General features: G+C 42.6%; 1 pseudogene; it reads right to left on the bottom strand.

Moving 5' to 3' along the window:
- Positions 1-8,503: 8,503 nt before the first annotated feature.
- On the bottom strand, positions 8,504-9,211 carry LOC136531403 (kafirin PSKR2-like; annotated as a pseudogene).
- Between the last annotated feature and the right edge of the window lie 12,198 nt (positions 9,212-21,409).

Raw genomic sequence — 21,409 nt, 5'->3', positions numbered from 1 at the left:
ACACATATTTGATGTCAGTGATATTTCAGGATTTCAATCCTAGGCCGGTGTGTTCAGTCAGCCTCACCCAATCACATAGAAGCTGCTTTAAGGGGATGTTCACATGAGGGCTCCGAATTTGCAGCTACTTATTGTGGTTCTTCCGGATGTTACTGACTTACTGGTCAATATGGCTTGTGCATCCTTGAAAAATCTGTGCTTCGGTTGTTATATGGAAATTGAAATTTATTCTATGCTTTATCAGGTTTGAGGTCAAAATACAGTGCTTAAGCGAGCCTTTGTGCCTAATGGAATACCTTTGTCTTAGATGTGCCAGCAATCATTTTTGGTGCCGATGTTATCCATCCTACAGCAGGAGAAGATTCCTCGGCTTTCATTGTAGCTGTTAGTTTCTTGTTCTCTGCTAACAATAACAATTGTTCCATTCAAATGCTGTATGAATTTAAAAGTAAATTTCACTCCACATTTGAAATGTCATGACACACAGTAATGGAATAGATGGTGCAACCTTTTGCAGGTGGTTGCATCCATGGACTGGCCACAAGTCACGACATATAAAGCTCTGGCCTCGGCACAAACACATAGGGAGGAGATGATACATAATCTCTTGTGGACTGGTACAGATCCAGAGAAGGGCACTCCCGTAAATGGTAGAACGATAAGGTAATTTGTATCGTTTGTGTTCGTAAGTAGGTGGCATTGCTGTACATGTATAACTTAGGAGTAGAATGTGTGGTAGTTAGTTATAGATGGACTTGTACTTTGTGAGAGCCAAAACTCAGTGCTGTTTTAATTTGTTGGTAATGGATGAAACGTGGATATGCTAGGTGGTTGTATTTTAATCAGATATAGGCTTAATAGGATTATTACCAACATTAACTTATATTATGGATACCATGGATGTCATGTATGATTCTCATGGTTGTTTCCCGTGAACATTTCATAATTTTTCTCCCATTGCAACGCACGGGCATTTTTGCTAGTACAATAAATAAGTGGTTTTCTCCTCTTGGCATTTTCCAAATACATGGGTGACAGTGGCACGATCCGTTTACCTTTACACATGTGTAACCTTAGCCACATAGGTGCTACTTAGTTGGGCTATTTTGCACCAGAAACAATTCACAGTGGCATTCACCAATGTTAATTTCTATTGGTTAAGCTGTGCTTATAATAAATTCATAGAGTCACCCGTTCCCTCGCCATACAATGCGCTTAGCACCCATAACCTACTGCAAATGGATCATGTCACTGACAGTATTACCTCACAAGAGCCAAACAATCAAATTGGTTGACACTTCACTTACCAACAACACCGTAATATCTGTTCCACTTGATCATAGCAAATTCCTAAAGTTATGATCGATAGATGTGGATCTAAATCATTTTCAAGTAGAACTGTCACCAAACGAGCCATAGTGAGACTTAACAAGAAAAGATCAATTGTTCCAACAGTACAAAAAGATGTTCTCAATTTGGATAGAACAAGTTTTTAAGAGTTCTTTGGAATTATGTGATGATACCACACACAATGGCACATGAAAATAGTAACTTTTAGAGGTAAGTCATGAAAGCTAAGGGAAGGTGGGAGCAAATAGTTAGAAACAGAAGACCATAAACAAGGGCCAAGTTTCCTAACACATCGGACAAGGGAGCCACGTGGACATTGAGAATGTAAGCTCCAAGTAAGAATATATGGCATAATGAGAGGATAATATGATGAAACAAGGATATGGAGAAGAATTTGCAAGATCGATGAGGCCAAGGTCCATAAATTTAACAACATCCATTAGGGAATGTGAAGTACATGAATGATATATTGTATTGCTACAATGCTACACCTAGTTATGAATTGTGGCATATAAAAAGCACTCATGTATGGTCCATCTAGCGTGGTGCTTCCCTATCGGTAGAGTTTTTATTTTGGGTCTCCCCCCCTCAAATGTAGTACTGGTGAACTGGTGACTGATCAACAGGGATCACCAAGAATGTTGTAGATGATGTTGCAGTGAAAGCATTGCATATGGAGGGCTTAGAGGTTGTACTTGATGCCAACCAGTTGAGTCATGGAGGTGTCACAAATTATATTAGGTGTTGTTATTGTAAGTTTTTGGCTCAAACTCAAGAGACTACATCTTGTGCACATTTTTTGAGCTATTCCTCATAGGATCCAAGACCACAAGGGTATGTTCCATTATGTGCTAGAGGATATCAATGATATTTTTAGGAACTGATATATGCGCTAAAACATAGAGGATGCCATAAAATAGTAAAAAAATAGCATGTTCAAGTTCTTGGAACAACTGAACAAAGCATTCGTGATGAACACCCACATTTTTTTGCAATAAGATTCCTTTAACCCAAACCCCATGTAGTAAAGAACCAAGTGAATGAAGGTTTTTGCATCTGGGGTAGAGAAGAGATGAGATGGGTGCAGGAAGGTTTTTGCGTCGGTTTGTTTTATCCTTTTTTAGAAATGATTAAAATGTGTAGTTTCTTGTACAAGTCATAGTAATTTGTAGAAGTGTGATAAATTCATTAATTTTTTTCTGTAATCTTATCTTTGTATTCTATACCTAGTAAACATATAAAATGATGAAAATCAATAGTTTTTGCATGCTTAAAAATTACCTCTTTTAATTAATAAATGCAACTTCCATGATTTTTATAGGCTCAAATATTTATCCTTTAATCATGAAACTTTTTATTTATGCTATTCATGCTTAGACCTATCTTCACAAAATTTTTAGTACTATTTTGATGAATATAAATTATCCACTTAATTCCATGCTTTAATTATTAATTAATAAATACCAAAATGTTTAAATTAATCATAACATGACTTGACTGTACTTTTGGATTGAATGTAGACCTTGGGACACAAAACACCCTTGATGTTCCTTGGCAAGTTAATTACTTGTTTGTTGATCTCATAATCAACTGGTTAATAATAATAAACAAATGTTGCTTTGTGAATAATTAACCAAACTTAATCGCGAAGGAAAGTTGTACTCAAGTTAGTTAGTCTTGTTTTATCGCCATAAGTCATGTTAAGTATCGCATCATTCTAAAGCACGCATATTTACTTACGTTTAGTGATCGAGAGTGGAATTCCATTGTTGAGCAAGTCCCTGAAGTGGAATTCTAATCTTTCGGAGTTGGTTATGTTTTCTGTGGTTATCTGAAGTGCCTGATAACCCCAACACCACAAGCAGGCCCTAGAGCATAAACCCCTTTCCTTGTGTTTTATAAACGTTATTCACTTAAGTCTTATGATTGATGCATTTAAGTAAAATAGGAGTTGTTTGTACACCAACTGCTGCATGCTTGCCTTGATACTTCAATATCCATCCCTATCACCCTGTTAGTAATGTAGGATAATGATGCTTGGTTATGCTTAGTAGTTAAGAGTTGAGCAACAAGGTTGTTTTGCATGTTCTTACTAGGGAATGCCCTGTGGTTTGTAAATAATTGATGAATTTAATTTGAGACCGGGTGGACTCTTTGCTTGCGTCATGAATTGAGTCATGACGTAGTGCTCCGTCTGTGTTGATTGAGGACCGTTTGTTGTAGACCTGTTGTGAGTCGATACTTTGTAGTACTGGCCACATACTCTGGTAAGCCTAACACCTCGGCTATTCCATTATGGGAAAGGACTACCGTGCATTGGGAGTGGAGAGATGGCGAGAGTAGCGTGTACCCATCCTACAAAAACATCTGGGATGACGTACGGCAGTGGAGTACTGTATTCTCGAGTGGCGCGAACCCATTCACATTTTGGAAGATCTGAGTGAAGGTTGATATATATAGGTTCGGGTCTGGACCTAGACCTCTGTATATGTCGTGTGGTAAGGAAACCCCAGCTGGGCCTAATCGATTCAAATCACCGTTGCTTCTTAGAGAAGAAGACTCGATTCTCTACTCTACATCGTAGTTAATAAACTAAAACAATAGTACTAATGATCATGAGATGCTATGATTAAGGAAGTGGTTGCTTTAGATCAGGTGCAAACTAGAGACTGATAATGACTTGAGCTAAAACATTGAAAGTAAGGATCAATTATTAGTAAGCTTTTCTACAAAAGTTAATCTTGATTCTTGCTATAGACTTACCTTGATTCCCCCTAAAGCCTGCATATCCTTAGAGTCTTTCCTTTTCATCGGTTAAGTCTTGTTGAGTACCTTTGTACTCAGGGTTTGTTAACCCTTGTTGCAGAAGAAGAGCCAGTAGTAGTGAAGTTTGTTTTGCACCCTTGGGTAGGGTGAAGCTCTCTTGTGTGTCATTAAAGTGGTACCTGTCATGCTACCCTACTGCCAATATGGCTAAAACTTATGAATTGTAATAACTCAATGAATGGTGGATAAACCTATGGTTTGTAAGACTTCTGCTGTTTATTCCAATGTAATTGTATAAACTATTGTAATACTGCAGTGCTTTCTGTAATGTATCCTGCTCAGAAAGAAAATGTGGTTGATTCGGGTTTCCCGAGGACACCCGACAGACTACTGGGATTGTGTGGCTTACGTGTGCTATAGTCAGAAGTCTATGAGACAATGACAGGCACATGTGGGCCTTATAATTTGGGCGGTTCTACCACACATATCCCCCCCGGGTCCCCGACCCTATGGATCAACAAGTAAAGGATATGGGCAAACCCAAAGGAACGACGAACCACCACCTCAACTTAACCCTACTTCTACTCATACAAACCACATGAAAGATTAAGTATGAAGTTGAACATGTTAAGATCATAACACACAAACTATATGCTAGTTCATATATCATGATTATAACAAGACAACTATACTCTAGTTCATATGCACTAGTATATAAATGATATGAGAGCATGACTATGGAAGAACTCTTCATAGTATTATTCATACCAAGATGTCACTCTTCTTCAAGGAGCCAAGCCCTCCTTCATAGCTCTTGCCTTGCTCACAAAACTACTGCTAAAAGCTAAAAGAGTACAAGAGTAGGGTAGTGAGGTAGAGGCTCAAATGTTGTTGTGTGTTTTGAGAATGAGCTCTAGCCCTCTTCTTATACTAGTGGCTTGGTGGGTTCAGCACTGGAAAAATAGGAAACACCCGGGAACCGCCGTAGCATGGCGGCATGCAACTGCCATAGAAAGGTGGGGCCGAGAGGAGGCAACGGGGGTGCGGCCGCACCCTGGTGGGCCTGCCTCGCGACCCCCTTCGCGTGGCTAGTTCCTTGGTGGGCCTAGACCATTGCCATGTCGGTGCTCGGCCCAAATTCTTCGTTGGAGTGGGCCTTTGCTTGGTATTTTGGTATAGAATCTGCATTACGCTTTCTCTTTTGCACATTTTGATCATTTTCCATTTGTATTCAAATATTTGTCCTGCAAAACATGTTTTCTCCAATATAAGTGGAACTATGTCAATAGTAAAGGCATATGTGTCAAAAGATTGTTTATTTCTCCTGTTTTGGATAATAATTGGCGGTCAAATGTTGTCGTTAGTTACCTCCAACACCTCCGCCAGCTGCCTAGCCAGATCCTCACTGGCCTGTCGCAGTCCTGCCACCTTAGCCTGGGTAGCAGCCAGCTGCTCCCAAACACCTTGGATCAAGAAAGGCAAAACTCAGAGTTGCCCTCATCAAGGCACAAGGAAGGCAAAGCTAAACTCACTAGTGAGCTCCGCCTGAGTCGCCACTACCGTGGCTTTGGCCTCGGTGGCCTCTCCATCTACGGTGTCAAATGCCGCCTTCACGACCGAGATATACTCCCTCAGTCGCCTCATCTCCCGAGTGACATCATGAAGGGCTTTACGTGTCGCATCAGCCTCCTACACCACGGCGAGAACACCTCCTCCATCGCCGCCTCTCGCCGATGGAAGCCGCGACGATGATGAAATGCCCCCATCAATGGGGGGCCTTGGAGCAAGGCGCACCATCAAGATGGCCCTATAACTGATGATACACTCAAACCGCCCCTCTTCCTAGCAAGCCCAAGTGACGGATCTACACTTACCCGAGTCGCACCAGCTCATCACAGAGAAGAATAGGGCCCTAGCACACGTGCTTCCCGGTGGCCCCCTCCTCCATATCTGCCCTCGCACGCTTGTCGCTAGCCATGGATGACGAACAAAGGCTCGGGGGAAATCACGGCATGCGATGGAAGGTAAGAATACAAAAGCTATAGCACTAACTTTTTTAATTTCCTCTGTTTCCCCTATTTTTATAGGTAGGGGACCCGCACGGCCAATGGAATTATAAAAATCTCTCCGAGCGGTGTCGTCAGTTAAGGCCAGTCCACGTCCCCATGATCTCCGAGAGGACGCCTTTTGAGGTATACGTGGGGAAAAGAGCCACCGAAACCGATGCGCCAGCTTCACCGGGAAGGAATCCATCTGCGTAACCATGGCAACTATGGGGCCCAGTGGGCCAAACCATGATGTACCATCACCTAAGCCAGTACAGGCGAGTGATCTGACACTTAGATCGAATACTCGGCCTGGCTCACCCTCGCAGCAGGTGTAAGCGGTAGTTACTCATTCACTATCGACCCTGCCCCTAATAGAGTTAGGGAGGTATTCGAGAGGGTCACCAATTTGACCCTAAAACCTCTGACACTAGGTGTCACGTAAATCTCCCAATGCCCGGACGAGCTCGAAGTACCTTATTTTAGTGGATGTGTGCCCCTTTATGGGAAACTGGAAAACTGGTTGGCCCATGGCTGTAACCAAAGTATGAGCTCCTAGAATCTAGAAAATGACTTTTATGACATGCCCCCACTAGTCAGGCTTTGTCCTGCCACTTCCTTTCAGTGATAGCAGATGTTCACTCGTTCTACCCGTCACCAGCTCGAAGAGTAATATGCGCAACTGCCCATAGCTGCTCACGTGTTTGTTTCTCGCCCACAACAGTTCCCGGCCCGGGATGCTATTATATTGGCCTCAGGACTCCAAGACAATGACCTCGCTCTTCCCACTAATGAGGCTCATGAAAATTCGAGATCTGTTGCTTAACGGGTCTCGAAGAAAAATGTGACGCCCTTAGTGCTGTTAATCGACGACCCAAATTGGGTCGCCCAAAAACCAACTGGCTTAGTGATGCGCGAGCGATGGAGATGCACCTACCCCATCCTCATTATTGTTCTGCGACTATGACTTAATGATGCGCAACCACTAATTTACACGCCGATGTATGTCGGGAACCAACTTCCCGAGTACAGCGGTGTTTTCACCCTAACATAGGAGCTTATGGACGTCATGTAAGCTATGCTTTCGGTCATCAGGTGCCACCACCTGAATGAGATGTTGACAACATCCCGAGGACTACGCCCAGAAAACTACGTTTCCTAATATAGGGTGTACCACCTGAGCCAGGCACTTATAGCTGCTAAGGAACTACGTTCCTTGATGTATGGTGTACCACCGCCCCACTCGATACTTGAAGAAGATTCTCGCTACCCAAGAAATGCTCTTAGTACTCAAATGACAACATACTGGTTCCCCAATACTTGGGAATATCTAAGCGCACTGCTCAGAACTTCGGCACCTAAAGATGGTCACTGGTATTTATAGTACACAGAACTTGCAGAGGAAATTGTGACGTCCCGAGGGCTAGAGCTATATGCTGGCTTATCATTAAGTCCTATGGGAGCTACTGTCAGAGATATGGGCCAGGGGTACCTGCACCGCCCATATATGTGACCATCCCCAAGCTTTCGGCCCTACAGCCGTCAAGGGAGAGGCCTGCGAGGGCTAACGCCATCGACCAATGTCAAGATTAAGGCAAACCAAAGCGGTCGTATTTGGACGATAGCTAGGATCATTCTATTGCGCATATCATGTAACAAACTAGGAAACAATCTGTTAGCCCGATCGCCCTCTCTGTAACCCTACCTCTTCTGCCTATATAAAGGAGGGTAGGTACCTCAGGCTCGGGATCCATCTTCCACTTATTCCATCTACACGTAGCTAGGAGCAACATCCCCTGTAATTGAGCATAAGAATACAAGAGTAGCCACACCACTAGAGTATGGATTAGCATGCACCATGCCCCGAACCAGTATAAATCTCCGTGTCTCATGTGCTACCATCTGATTCTATCTACGTGATCACGTTGCTGGATATTGCTGGAGCAAAACAATCTAACACATGATTCTATAATAATTTGCTTTATGGGTGCTGAAATAGATATGTGCCCATGACGTTCTTAAAACAACATACCATAGATGCAAGTACTCAACTACACACACGTACAGTCGCATCTATCTTACAAACACCCACGCACACAGCCAAATGAGAACATTCAAGAGGTCAGGCTGGCACATCTTGATATTGATGATGTAATGTGGTATTGTCTATGTATTAATCAAGCATGTGGCAATAGTTTTGATTCAATATTTTTCAATTGATTATACACAGAAAAAAATTAAGGAATAGACTCAGATAAATCTCAATCAATGTATTGATTATTTCTGGGAAGTTGCACACGCCGACACAAGAACATTGTTATCAAGTACAACTCATTTGTATTCTAGAAGATGGCACCTCCAACGTTGGGTTGCTGCCACGATAAGGCAGGGTTAATCAAAGACATCTGGTTGAATGGCAACAATTGTTGCTGCTGCAGGAAGGCGGCAGCCAATAGGTTAGCTAGTGCCAATGGGTTAACTGGGAGCAGCTGTTGTTGCTGGTGGTAGGCAGCGGCGGTTGCAACAGCCGACTGGGTAATTGGAAGCGGCTGCTGCTGTTGCAGGTATGCAGCGGCGTTCGCCACAACTAGTTGGTTGAATGGAAGCAGCTGTTGCCATTGCAAGTAGGCGGCAGGGTTCGCCACGGCTAGTTGCCTGAGCGCTGGCTGGAACTGTTGTAACTATTGTTGTTGCAGGTATTCAATGGCATTCACCGTAGCCAGTGGGTTTGCAGGAAGCAGCTGTTGTAGCTGCAAGTAGGCAGCAGGGTTTGCCACAGCTAGTTGACTAAGCGCTGGCAGGAACTGCTGCTGTTGCAGTTGCGCTACGATGGTCTGTAATAGTAGGTGAGACGAGGATTGCTGTTGCAATTGGGCAATTGGTTGTTGTAAGATGCTCGCCGTGAGCACCTATTGTAGCCTATAGGCCCGCAGAACTGGGTGTTCATAGCCCGCAGCAGTAGCTGGTGAGCACTGCGGAATGATGAATGCAGTTGTAGCGCTGACCGAAAGAGCAAGGAGTGCAAGGAGGGCAAATATCTTGGCAGCCATTGTTGCTAAGATGTTGCTAGTGCGTTTCACTTGGCAAGTTTTTGATTGCTATCAGTGATATGGGTGGTGGATTAGCTATTGATTTGGGGCCTATTTATACAAGTGAGAGCTCATGTATATCTGTTCAGCTCTCGGATTTCGCCAAAAAACGGATGAGCTAGAGATGATATGGCACCTAGTCAACTTCGACGCTTAGTTATCAGTTTTGTTGGATTATATGGTATGTGTTGGCAAGATAGTGTCCACAACGTGCTATAGAAAGTGTCCTTTTCTATAGGAGTTCTCTAGATACATGAGGAATGACATACGTGACAACTTCACCTTTACACATGACAAAGCCTTCGCCACATCATATTTGTTCCACTTTATAAACATGATGGGTATGTAATGTTATGACTTGCTCATGTGAATCAAAGTGTAACGCCCTGGATAGGAACACCACCGGAGGCTACCAAACAACATCTAAATTTGATTATGTCTGCAAATCATTAAAAATTTTGGCAGAGTTTCCCTAGTATTTTGAGCATCTAAAACAGGTAAATCACATTACAAAGGTGATATAATCACCAACAATAGTATCAAAGGAACCATCCCAATAGCAAACATCGTCTCATCCAAACCAGCCATTAAGCAACCTCTAGTTAAGAAAAGCATATGTAAACTAGGTGTTCGTATCATGAAGGTGCTACTCCCGGTTCCCATGCATGCTGCTATCATTTAGTACGTAAAAACCAAATAAACACAAGGATGAGTAAAAACACTTGGCAAGTACAATTAGAACCGAAAGAAGAAAGTCAACATTGTCCGCAAGCGAAAAATCAGAACATCCATGAACAGTAGTTTTCGTCTGAAACGGACAACACTTGAATCCTCAAAATAGTAGTTTCCATCTGAAATGGATGAACTTGAATCCTTAGCATTTATCGGTAAAGCCAAGCAAGTGGGGCCAGCACTTACTCGCAGGAACCTGAACACAAGAACCAAATTGCACCTCCGGATAAATCTCAATCAATGTATTGATTATTTCTGGGAAGTCGCACCACAATCAATTTTCATGATCCTACTTTGACCAAAGTTGAATTATAGAATAAAATGTTTGCATGGCAGTGCACCCTTAAGCAAAGTAGTAGTACTTGACTAGAGTAACAACTTTCATTTTTTTGGCCAAGACCAAATTCAGTGCATAGCATGCTCAAAAATAGCTCACAAGTAGCCTTGGTTGCTTGCCGCCGTAGGGTCTAGATGCTAAGGCTGAAGCCGGTTTAACCACTACCGCCGCCGCCACGTGGGAATGCACCACCGTTCCCGACGTGCTCGCGAGCTCAAGCTCACCACGGCCAGCAGCCCCTAGGTCTCGCCATCCCCCGCTCGAAGGTGTTTTTGCATAGCCACGAATGTTAGCTCCTACCATGAAGATGGAGAGCCACCTCTCGCCGCCGGTTCACCGGAATGGCAAGCGCCGCCGCCGTGCACTGGGCACCGCCATGCCGCCATGCACGCGGTTGGGCTTCCCCATTACTTCACCGTGGCCAGATCTTGCTCTAGAGTTGTGCTAGGTCACCATAGAGGTAGGACCATCCTCACCGGTGAGCTTGCTCTGGTGAGCCGCTGACCCAACCGAAGGTACCCCTAGGTGCAGGTTGACGTGAGGAACACGACGGAGGTAACCTCATCACCGGAGACCTTGCCGACGGTGAGCTATCATCGATCGACATCCATCCACTATTTTTGTTTCGCTGACGAGCGGGCCCCGTTGACCGCGGGGCCCATCTGTCAGTCTGACTATTATTTGTTTTTCTTAATTATTTTTATATATTTGAATACATGTTTCAAAAATTCATATCTGGAGCTAGCAGTGTCTAAATTGAGTGAACCAAATTTTGTTGGATTCATCATTAAGTGTACTATTTGATAAAAATATGAAATCTACTATTTGGGATATTTTCTAGGAGATTTAAATTGAGCTAGATAAGTGCTTTTAAATTGTTTTCAATCTGGTAAAATGCATAACTTGAGCTAGGGAAGTGATAAAATTGTGATTCCAATTTTTCTTATCTTGTGTTGACATGCTCTAGCTAAGAAAAATACTAAACCTATAGTAAGAATAATTGGAATATGGTCTTCCTATTTAATCTTAAATAATTGCTAGTTTCTAGTGAAAATAAATGGGGTGAAAAATACATAACTAATGATCATGCAAATTTTTACACAGTGTTATGGTGCTAGAATGAATTGAAGAAAAATATGAAATCTGTTGTTTGACACTCTTCACTAGGCTAAACTATTTTTTTGCTAAAATAAGCCTATGTAACTTGTCATTTTTGTAGAGATGGCTATACTTATCTAAATGGCATGAAATTTGTACAGTAGAATTTTGGGGTCATATGTAGGCTACTGTAATTTTCTAAGAATTTATTGTGCACTTTTGATATATTTTCCTTATTTCACCTTAGTGTCCAAATAAATTAATAAACACATTTAAACAATTTATTTGGGCTTGACCATTATATTTTCTAAAGTGCATATGATGTCTATGAACTGTTGGTACCATTGTTTGTGCCCAAATTTGATGGCTTGTATGCAGTGAAATATTAATTGCTCTATAATTCAATTTTAGTGACTGTTTTGGACAGTTTCTGTTGTTAAGTAAATTACTCAGGTAAAATGATGTTTGCTATGAATCTTGTCAATAACAAAGTTGTAGATAACTTACTTATATTCCTTGTGTCAAATTTTCATGGAAATAGGATAAATGGTTTGAGAGTTATAGATGTTGGAAGTTGGTCTCCAGAAATACTTATTCTCTGGAATTTCTGGACAGATTTGGGAAATTGCTTTGTTTGACCTTGATAGTCATTGAATCATCTCGATATGACTATAACAAAGTTGTAGGAAGTTTTATAAGCTTTCTAGAAAGTCTAGGATCAAAGTATTTAGTTGAGTAGAACTCCAGATATGGCCAAAATTAGTAGCTGTTGTTTATAGCAGGAAAGGACTAAGTCAATTATAATTGTTTGTCTTATGTGATGCTTGTGCAGTTGCTTAGGCTAATTGAGATTAGTTGTTAGATGCAGGTTCTAAGCCTCTTAGTGATGATGAACAACTTTACCTTAGGTTACTAGAATTTGGTGAGTGTATGTTTCTTGTACTATAGAAGAGATATGCACCTACTCAGTAAAGATCAACTAGAACAAAGTTATACATCTACTTGGTCAACAAATGTTAAACTTATCATACATCTTGCGAATAACCATGCTCATGCATATATAATTTATCATATCATCTCATCTCTTATGCATTCATGATACTCATTTGTGCATATGCATGCAATAGGTTCCCCGGAAGGAGTGACGCTCCACGAGTTCGAACCTGAGCGTCAGGAGGAGCAACAGGCAGCCCGGGAGCAGGAGGTTCAGGCGAAAGGAGGAGTCAACGTGGAAGATCTTCCTGAGTGTCCTGACCACCAACCTTCCTCGTTCTTGAAAGGTAAGCCCTGGAGCATTATAAGCCTCCTATGTTTTTACAAATATCACTTGCGTCCTTTATGTTTGATGCATTAGGTTATAGGAGTTGATTGGAAACACTTGCTGCATATATTTTCCTTGTCCAGACAAATATATCTTGAATCCTTGGTAGGTCCAGCATCAAATATATGCTTAGCCTTGCTTAGTCCGATAGAAGTCGAATGATTTCCTATCACCTACAAGATATAGGTATATACCTGATCACGGTTGGCTATAATTGCTATCGTGGAAATAACCATGTGATGATGAATAAAAAGGAGACCGGGCGGGATTGTGATAGAGAAGCAACAAGTCATGGAGGTCTTGGTGCGTATTTATCCTCGTCTGTGTCGGTTAATGATCAATTCGTTGTACATCCCCATGTCATGTTGAACGCATGCCTAACACTTAGTTGGCCGGATAAGTCGTTCCGACCGCAAAGCCGAGTAGCTCAACTCAGGCCAGGACCCGGTAAGTGAAAGTGCGCACACTGGAGGTAGTAAGGATGTGTGGGGAGCCAGTGGCATGAGTCCAAGGGCAGATCGGGTATGAACTTCCTGGCAGACTGATAGAATCTCTGAGGGTGCGGTGCTGATCAGACCCATGACTGTACCTGAATTGTACCAAAGGTGACCCGACGTGACCCCAATGGAGGAAGTATGGGTTTGTGTTAGGAATAACTCCCCAGTTGGTTGGAATTGATTCGAGTCACCGTCTCTGCTGGATAGTGAGAACTTGACTAAGTAGCGGCAACATAGCATTAATTGATGGAACTTGATGGTTATGATGATGCTCAATTTAATACATCGGATATGGTTACGAATGCTTGATTAGCTTAATCACGTGATTGCTCTAGTATAGGTGCAAATCTAGAGATGCTTAATTGAAAAGGTATTCAAATTGCTGCTAAAGGTATTAAATCTCCAAGTTATGTTACTTAAGCTTTTATGCAAAATGTTGTCAAGCTAACTCCACCGATAAAGCCTTGCATACTCCTTGGCATCATATTATTTCTGGTTTATGATGGGTAAGCCTAGCTGAGTACATTCTCGTACTCAGGGTTTATTCCCTCTTGTTGCAGATGACATGATGTATCATGGGTACTGTAAGAACTGCCTTCATCCTGCCGTGGATGAGGACTAAACCAAGGGGCATGGTACTCCTAAGATATTCTCTTTGTTCTGCTTCTGCTGGAAATGACCGTGGTACTGGCATGTATTGGAACTAAGTGTGATGTTAATGTCAAACTACTTTGCTTCCGCTATTTAAACTTGGTTTGTAATAACTATGTGAACTCCGATGTATGTGAGATATTTGTGAACTATGATGTAACATGTGACTGGTTGTGTTGAATCAAGTACGATCTTGGTTTGTATGTTGGTTAATTTGAGATCCTTCATGATTTCATCGGACTACCGGGTATACATGGGCTCAAGTATGATGGTTTGATCACTTAGGTGATTGCTATTGTACTTGTGCTCTTATAAATTGGACGGTTCTGTTACATTTGTACTCCGCAGCAGCAACTGGTGAGCACTGCGGAATGATGAACGTAGTTGTAGCGCTCACCGATAGAGCAAGGAGTGCAAGGAGGGCAAATATCTTGGCAGCCATTGTTGCTAAGATGTTGCAAGTGCGTTTCACTTGGGAAGTTTTTCATTGCTATCAATGATATGGGTGGTGGATTAGCTATTGATTTGGGGCCAATTTATACAAGTGAGAGCTTATGTATATCTGTTCAGATCTTGGATTTTGCCAAAAAATCGATGAGCTAGAGATGACATGGCACCTAGTCAACTTCGACGCTTAGTTTTTAGTTTTGTAGGATTATATCGTATGTGTTGGCAAGATAGTGTCCACTACGTGCTATAAAAAAGTGCCCTTTTCTATAGGAGTTCTCTAGATACATGAGGAATGACATACCTGATAACTTCACCTTTACACATGACAAAGCCTTAGCCACATCATATTTGTTCCACTTTGAAGGAGACCGTGACGCCTAAGACGGGAGGGGGGGGGTGAATTAGGCAACTTAAAATTCTAACTCTAAAACTATGGCCTCTTTTTCTAACCCTAGCAAAACCTATGTAATAGATAAACTATCTAGATGTCCAACTATGGTTTTGCTAGTGTGTTGCTATCTCTAACGTAAACAAAGTAATGTAATCAATGTAAATGCGGAAGGTAAAGAGCAAGGTAGAGATATGCAAACTCCCATCGACGACTCCGGTATTTTTACCGAGGTATCGAGAAGCGTGCAAGCTTCCCCCTAGTCCTCGTTGGAGCCCCTCACAAGGAATCCCTTGCAAGGGCCAAGCTCCCAGTCAGGTAACTCCATGGATAGCCTCAGACCTTCCCCATGTGCAAGTGGGTCTCCGACATGCCTTCCGGCAAGCCTCTCCCGGATGCTCCCCGTCGTCTTCACTATCAAGCTTCCGGCCGAAACACCGCGGGCCTTGTTCCCTCCAGTACACGGTGGCGGCCACACCACAAACTCGGTTGGTGTGATCTCGTAAGACTACAAGCCCCTCCGATGTACAACGATGGTGCTCGCAACCACCGATTGGTAAGATGTATGCAAACCTCACTAAACACTAGGCCTAAACCTAGAGCAAGCGAATAAGCGATGGTCTAATCAACCTAAGCACTTCACAAAGCACCTACGCTAATCATCTAATAAAACACTAAGCACTATGCAAGTGGACATCACTAAAATGGTGTATCAACACCCTTCGTATGTTTCCTCAGCTCCACCCTACCCAAATGGCTGGTTGGGGGTTGTATTTATAAGCCCCACCGAGAAAGTAGTCATTGGGGATGAAATCTCGCTTTTCTGCTACTGACCGGACGGTGGAGTCATCCTGATCGGACGTGTCCGGTCATCCCGACCGTCGGAGCCGCGAACAACTGATCGGACACTGCCAGCATCCGATCACTTGCGACCGGATGCGTCCGGTCGCAAGTTCACCGCTCTAGAACCTCTCTGTACACGATCGGACGCTGCTGTCCTGCATCCGGTCGGTTTGCCGCTAGCGTCGGGTCTAGGGTCCGGTCACTGCTGTTGTTGTCGAGCCTCTGATCGGAGCATCCGGTTGCTTCTCGTCAGCGTCCGGTCCAGCGTCAGTCGCTGCTGTGAGCTCGTTTCTTCGCGATCTTGCGTGTGGCTTGGTTCCTATCTTCATGCTTGGACTTTGTTTGATATCTTGGGTCTTCTCTTGTGCTCCTAAGGTCTTGCTTGAGGTGTTGATCATCGGATCATCATGTCGCCTTTGTCCAAGTCACGTCTTGCATCCTATTGAACTACAAAACAATCACTTGCAAATTCATTAGTCCAATTTGGTTGTGTTGGTCATCAAGCACCAAAATCCAAAGTAAATGGGCCTAGGGTCCATTTTCCCTACAATCTCCCCATTTTTGGTGATTGATGACAACACGACCAAAGCAAGCAAATAATAAAATTTTGAAATTTAAAAACTACCTACTTGCTAGGATGCAATGGAAGGGGTAAGATTATATGATGCTAAAAGATACTACTTGTAAGACTATATGAAAACTTATCTTGCCCTTGCAAATGTCCCCATGTTGTATTATGGATTTAAGCCTTGCTTCCTACAAATAGGCTAATCCATAATCCATTATCCTCCCTTTCTCGGACCATTACTATAAATTAATGCTTGCTTTTGGTCCTCTAAATTCTCCCCCTTTGGAATCAAACACCAAAAGGAAGACATTAGTAGCACAAGGGAGGGTCAAACCTTGTGATCTTTTGTGGGTAGAGTGAAATAGATCACAAAATTTGACTATCAGATTATATAGACTAAGCTCCCTCTAAATATATGCATACATATGGTAGAAGGCAAAGCATATGCATAATTGGCAAATTTTTGCTCAAGGGAATTTAATCTATATAATGCATGGAGAAAGCATATAAATATCAAAATGAAATCAACATGATGATATCGGTTTAGAAATACCACATGTGGAAACCAATTTGATTTCTACCACTTGCAATAGGTGGTGGATAGTTGAAGTATGATGCTTAGCTCTGGGAACTCCATTTTCCTTGCAATGAGACTACTACACACATGATAAGCTTGAAAAGGTGTTAGTCTCAAAGCATCCAACTTGTAGTGTAACCTCCCCCTAAAATTGTGCACACAAGTGTGGGATACTTGTAGAAATCATGCACATTGATTTTAGAATCAATAATACCACTTGAAAGATGACATCTCATGAATGTGAGAATCATTTTCAAAGATGATATTCGGGAGAAATCATCTACAATTTGGACTTTGGCACATATTAGATGAACAATCAAAGGACAAGCTATGTTCTGTGCTCCTAAACAATTTTAAATCATGTAGGTTTGCTCCAAGGATTAAGAATGAAACCGAGCAAGCCTACCATATGATATACCTAGTGTATGCATGATAAAAGATATAAGAATTCAAATGCAAACCTAGGCATCAAGAGTAACTAGATGCTAAAAGATACCAATTGTAGGAGAATTTAAATCTAATACCAATTGAAGTAAATTGAATCTAGTTACCTAACATGGGAAGGGGAATTTGGGTCCATAGTATTCACTAACCCACTTGGCAATGTTTTTGTCCATCATGATGCACCCCATGAAACTGCACCCATACTTTGCCAAGTCTCCAAATTCCCCGAAGTCCATTGGACTTCTCACTTCCCTTTCAGGATCCAAACCTTCTTTGTGCTCTTCATGTTGGAAATGATCTCCTTTGGCACCCAAAAGCGTTTGATCCCATTGTTGGCTTACTTGTTCACCTTGATGGCCACCACCTTGTCATTTTTCTTTTTCTTCAAGAGATAAGGTGTGGAGGCCTTCTTGTCCACCTTGTTGGTGTAGGTGTTAGAGAGCTTGCTTGTTTGCTTTTTCTCTTTCTTCTTTGCTTCTCCCCCATTCTTCACCTTGCACTCATAGGACTTGTGACCTTCCTTGTGGCACACATAACAAACCACAGTTTGTCCTTCATCAAGCTTCTTCACTCCCTTGATGGTGTTATCTTGATAAAGTTGGGTTCACTTCGCCTTGCCTTTCACTTGAGTCAAGTCCTTGGTGAGGCAAGCTACTTCGTGCTTGAGTTGCTCATTCTCCTTTTCAACCTCTTGTGTGCATGTATCTACAACAACTTTCTCAACACAAACTTGGTTGCACAAAGGTGAGTCTAAACATAGATCATTACAAGAAGTAGAGGCATCCTTTTTAGACATGTTAAAGATAGAACTTTTCTTTTTAGATGCCTTGGTAGAGGTTGTACTAACGGCTTCAAGATTAGCAACTTTATTAGTTAGCTCATCACAATGTCTGCACATGGTTTCCATTTTTGCAAGCAAACTTTTATAAGCATCTTGTGAGCTAGCTAACTTTTCTTTTAATTTTTCATTTTTCTTTACAAGTTGCTCATCATTTATTGTGCATTCATTTGTTGTTGCACTAGCCTTAAGTTGCTCAATTTTAGTAGATAGTTCAACATTGAGATTAGCAAAGTTCTCATATTGTTCAAGCGAAGTTTTGTATGCTTCTTGTGAACTATCTAGCTTTTCTTTTAAATTTTTGAGCTTCTTTTGTTGACTAGTGCAAACTTTAGCATATTTAAGATTTTGTTGCACAATTTCATCATAAGAAGGCATATCATCATCACTATCACGCTCACTAGAGGATGAGCTTTCGTTACCTCGTGCCATAAGGCACACAGAGAAGAGCTTGATGATGAGTGCTTGCGGCCTTCGCCTCTTGTGATGGTGTTCTTCTTCACTTGAAGAATCATCCCATGATCTTATTGAGGTGAGGGCTTGGTTCTTGCATGTCTTCTTCTTTGTCTTGGGTGTGGGCTTGTTTGGACAAACTTCCACAAAGTGCCCCAACTCGCCGCATCCATAGCATCCTCTCTTTCTTTGCTCATTTCTTTGATTTGTGAAAATGAGATCTTGAATTTGGATGGGCACACCCTTGATATTGAGCCTTTGGATCATCTTCTCCACCTTGTTGATTAATTTGATTGATTCTTCATCAAGGTCGGAGGTGGAGGAGGAAGATTGATCATCACTTGAATCTTTGTCATCATCATCATCGTCCTCATTCTTCTTCTTCATCTTCACTTGAGGAGCTTAAGCTTGAGCTTGTCTCAACTTCCTTGCCCTTCATCTTCTTTTTCTCGCTACATGCGAGAGCTTTGCCTTTGCTTGATGAAGAAGCTTCTTCTTGACCCATCTTACATGACATTTCAAATGCCACTAACTTGCCGATGACTATGCCCGGGGTCATGGTGATCAAGTCCTCCATATTGTGAAGGATGGTGATGATGCTTGCATATTTCTTTTGTGGTAGCACGGAGATCATCTAGCTTCATTAATCCTATTGAATGGAGCTCATTGATAATTAGATTCAAATGTGAATACATATCACGAACAAGCTCATCATCATTCATTTTAAAGGAATCATAATTTTGTTTAGCTAGATAATGTTTTTGCTCATGGACATTACTTGTGCCATCATGGAGCTCTTGGAGTTTTAACCAAATTTCATGTGCCGTATTTAAAGTGAATACTTGGTTAAACACATCCATGCTAAATGATTCAAACAAGCAATTCTTAGCTCTAGCATTGAAATGCATTTCTTTTTCATCACTCTTTGTGGGTTTTTCGGGATTCTTGATAGGTTTCATCCCGTCACAAGTGACCCTCCATACACCCAAATCAACCGCCTCAAGGTGGCAAGCCATTCTAGCCTTATAATAAGGGAAGTTAGTGCCGTCAAAGTGTGGTGGCCTAGAGGTATTCATCCCAACCACTCTAAATGGCAGTCGACTCAACGGCGGTTATGCCAAAGTTCCAAACTGAGCCAACCGGCTCTGATACCAATTGAAGGAGACCGTGACGCCTAAGAGGGGGGGGGGGGGGGTGAATTAGGCAACTTAAAATTCTAACTCTAAAACTATGGCCTCTTTTTCTAACCCTAGCAAAACCTATGCAATAGATAAACTATCTAGATGTGCAACTACGGTTTTGCTAGTGTGTTGCTATCTCTACCTGTAAACAAAGTAATGTAATCAATGTAAATGCGGAAGGTAAAGAGCAAGGTAGAGATATGCAAACTCCCGTTGATGACTCTAGTATTTTTACCGAGGTATCGAGAAGCACACAAGCTTCCCCCTAGTCCTCGTTGGAGCCCCTCGCAAGGAATCCCTCGCAAGGGTCAAGCTCCCGGTCGGGTAACTCTATGGATAGCCTCGGACCTTCCCCATGCGCAAGTGGGTCTCCGACGTGCCTTCCAGCAAGCCTCTCCCGGATGCACCCCGCCGTCTTCACTATCAATGCTTCCTGGCTGAAACGCCGTGGGCCTTGTTCCCTCCTAGTACACGGATGGTGGCCACACCACAAACTTGGTTGGTGTGATCTCGCAAGACTACAAGCCCCTCCAATGTACAATGATGGTGCTCGCAAGCACCGAGTGGTAAGAGGTATGCAAACCTCACTAAACACTAGGCCTAAACCTAGAGCAAGCGCATAAGCGGTGGTCTAATCAACCTAAGCACTTCACAAAGCACCTACGCTAATCACCTAATAAAACACTAAGCACTATGCAAGTGGAGATCACTAAAATGGTGTATCAACACCCTTGGTATGTTTCCTCAGCTCCACCCTACTCAAATGGTCGGTTGGGGGTTGTATTTACAAGCCCCACTAAGAAAGTAGCCGTTGGGGACGAAATCCCGCTTTTCTGCTACTGACAGGACGCTGGAGTCGCCCTGATCGGACGCGTCCGGTCGTCCCGACCGTTGGAGCCGCGAACAACTGATCGGACACTGCCAGCGTCCGGTCACTTGCCACCGGACGTGTTCGGTCGCAAGTTCGCCGCTCTGGAACCTCTCTGTACATGATCGGACGCTGCTATCCTACGTCCGGTTGGTTTGCTGCTAGCGTCAGGTCCAGCGTCCGGTCGTTGCTGATGTTGCTGAACCTCTGATCGGAGCGTCCGGTCGCTTCTCTTCAGCGTCCGGTCCAGCGTCGGTTGCTGCTGTGAGCTCGTTTCTTCGCGATCTTGCGTGCGGCTTGGTTCCTATCTTCATACTTGGACTTTGTTTGATATCTTGGGTCTTCTCTTGTGCTCCTAAGGTCTTGCTTGAGGTGTTGATCATCGGATCATCACGTCGCCTTTGTCCAAGTCACGTCTTGCATCCTATTGAACTACAAAACAATTACTTGCAAATTCATTAGTCTAATTTGGTTGTGTTGGTCATCAAGCACCAAAATCCAAAGTAAATGGGCCTAGGGTCCATTTTCCTTACACACTTTATAGACATGATGAGTATGTGAAGTTATGACTTGCTCTTGTGTATCAAAGCCTTTATCAACGGAATTTATTTTAGCATTGTACTCAGGGTTGAAATATACACAGTAGTTATGTGAGAAGTTATCAAGCAGCGAGTGAAAAAATGCTGCAAGATCGTGGCTAATTGAAGTCCCCATATGTCTAAAATGCATGCACATGCATCTCTACACCTAAAAGATACCTAGGTGTATCGTCAGCGCAAATACTCGCCCTGCCCGACTCTTCTCTCTGTAACTACATGACTCCATTTCCTAAGTATATCTGTTACCTATGTTACCTATGTGACTCAACCTGGATCGAACAAGGGAGTCCAATATACAAATTGGTTAGCTACGT

This window comes from Miscanthus floridulus, unplaced genomic scaffold, assembly GCF_019320115.1.
Source record: "Miscanthus floridulus cultivar M001 unplaced genomic scaffold, ASM1932011v1 fs_341_1_2, whole genome shotgun sequence".
In the NCBI taxonomy this organism is placed as follows: Eukaryota; Viridiplantae; Streptophyta; class Magnoliopsida; order Poales; family Poaceae; genus Miscanthus; species Miscanthus floridulus.
Note: the sequence above shows the minus strand (reverse complement) of the source record. Positions and strands in the feature narration are given on the sequence as shown.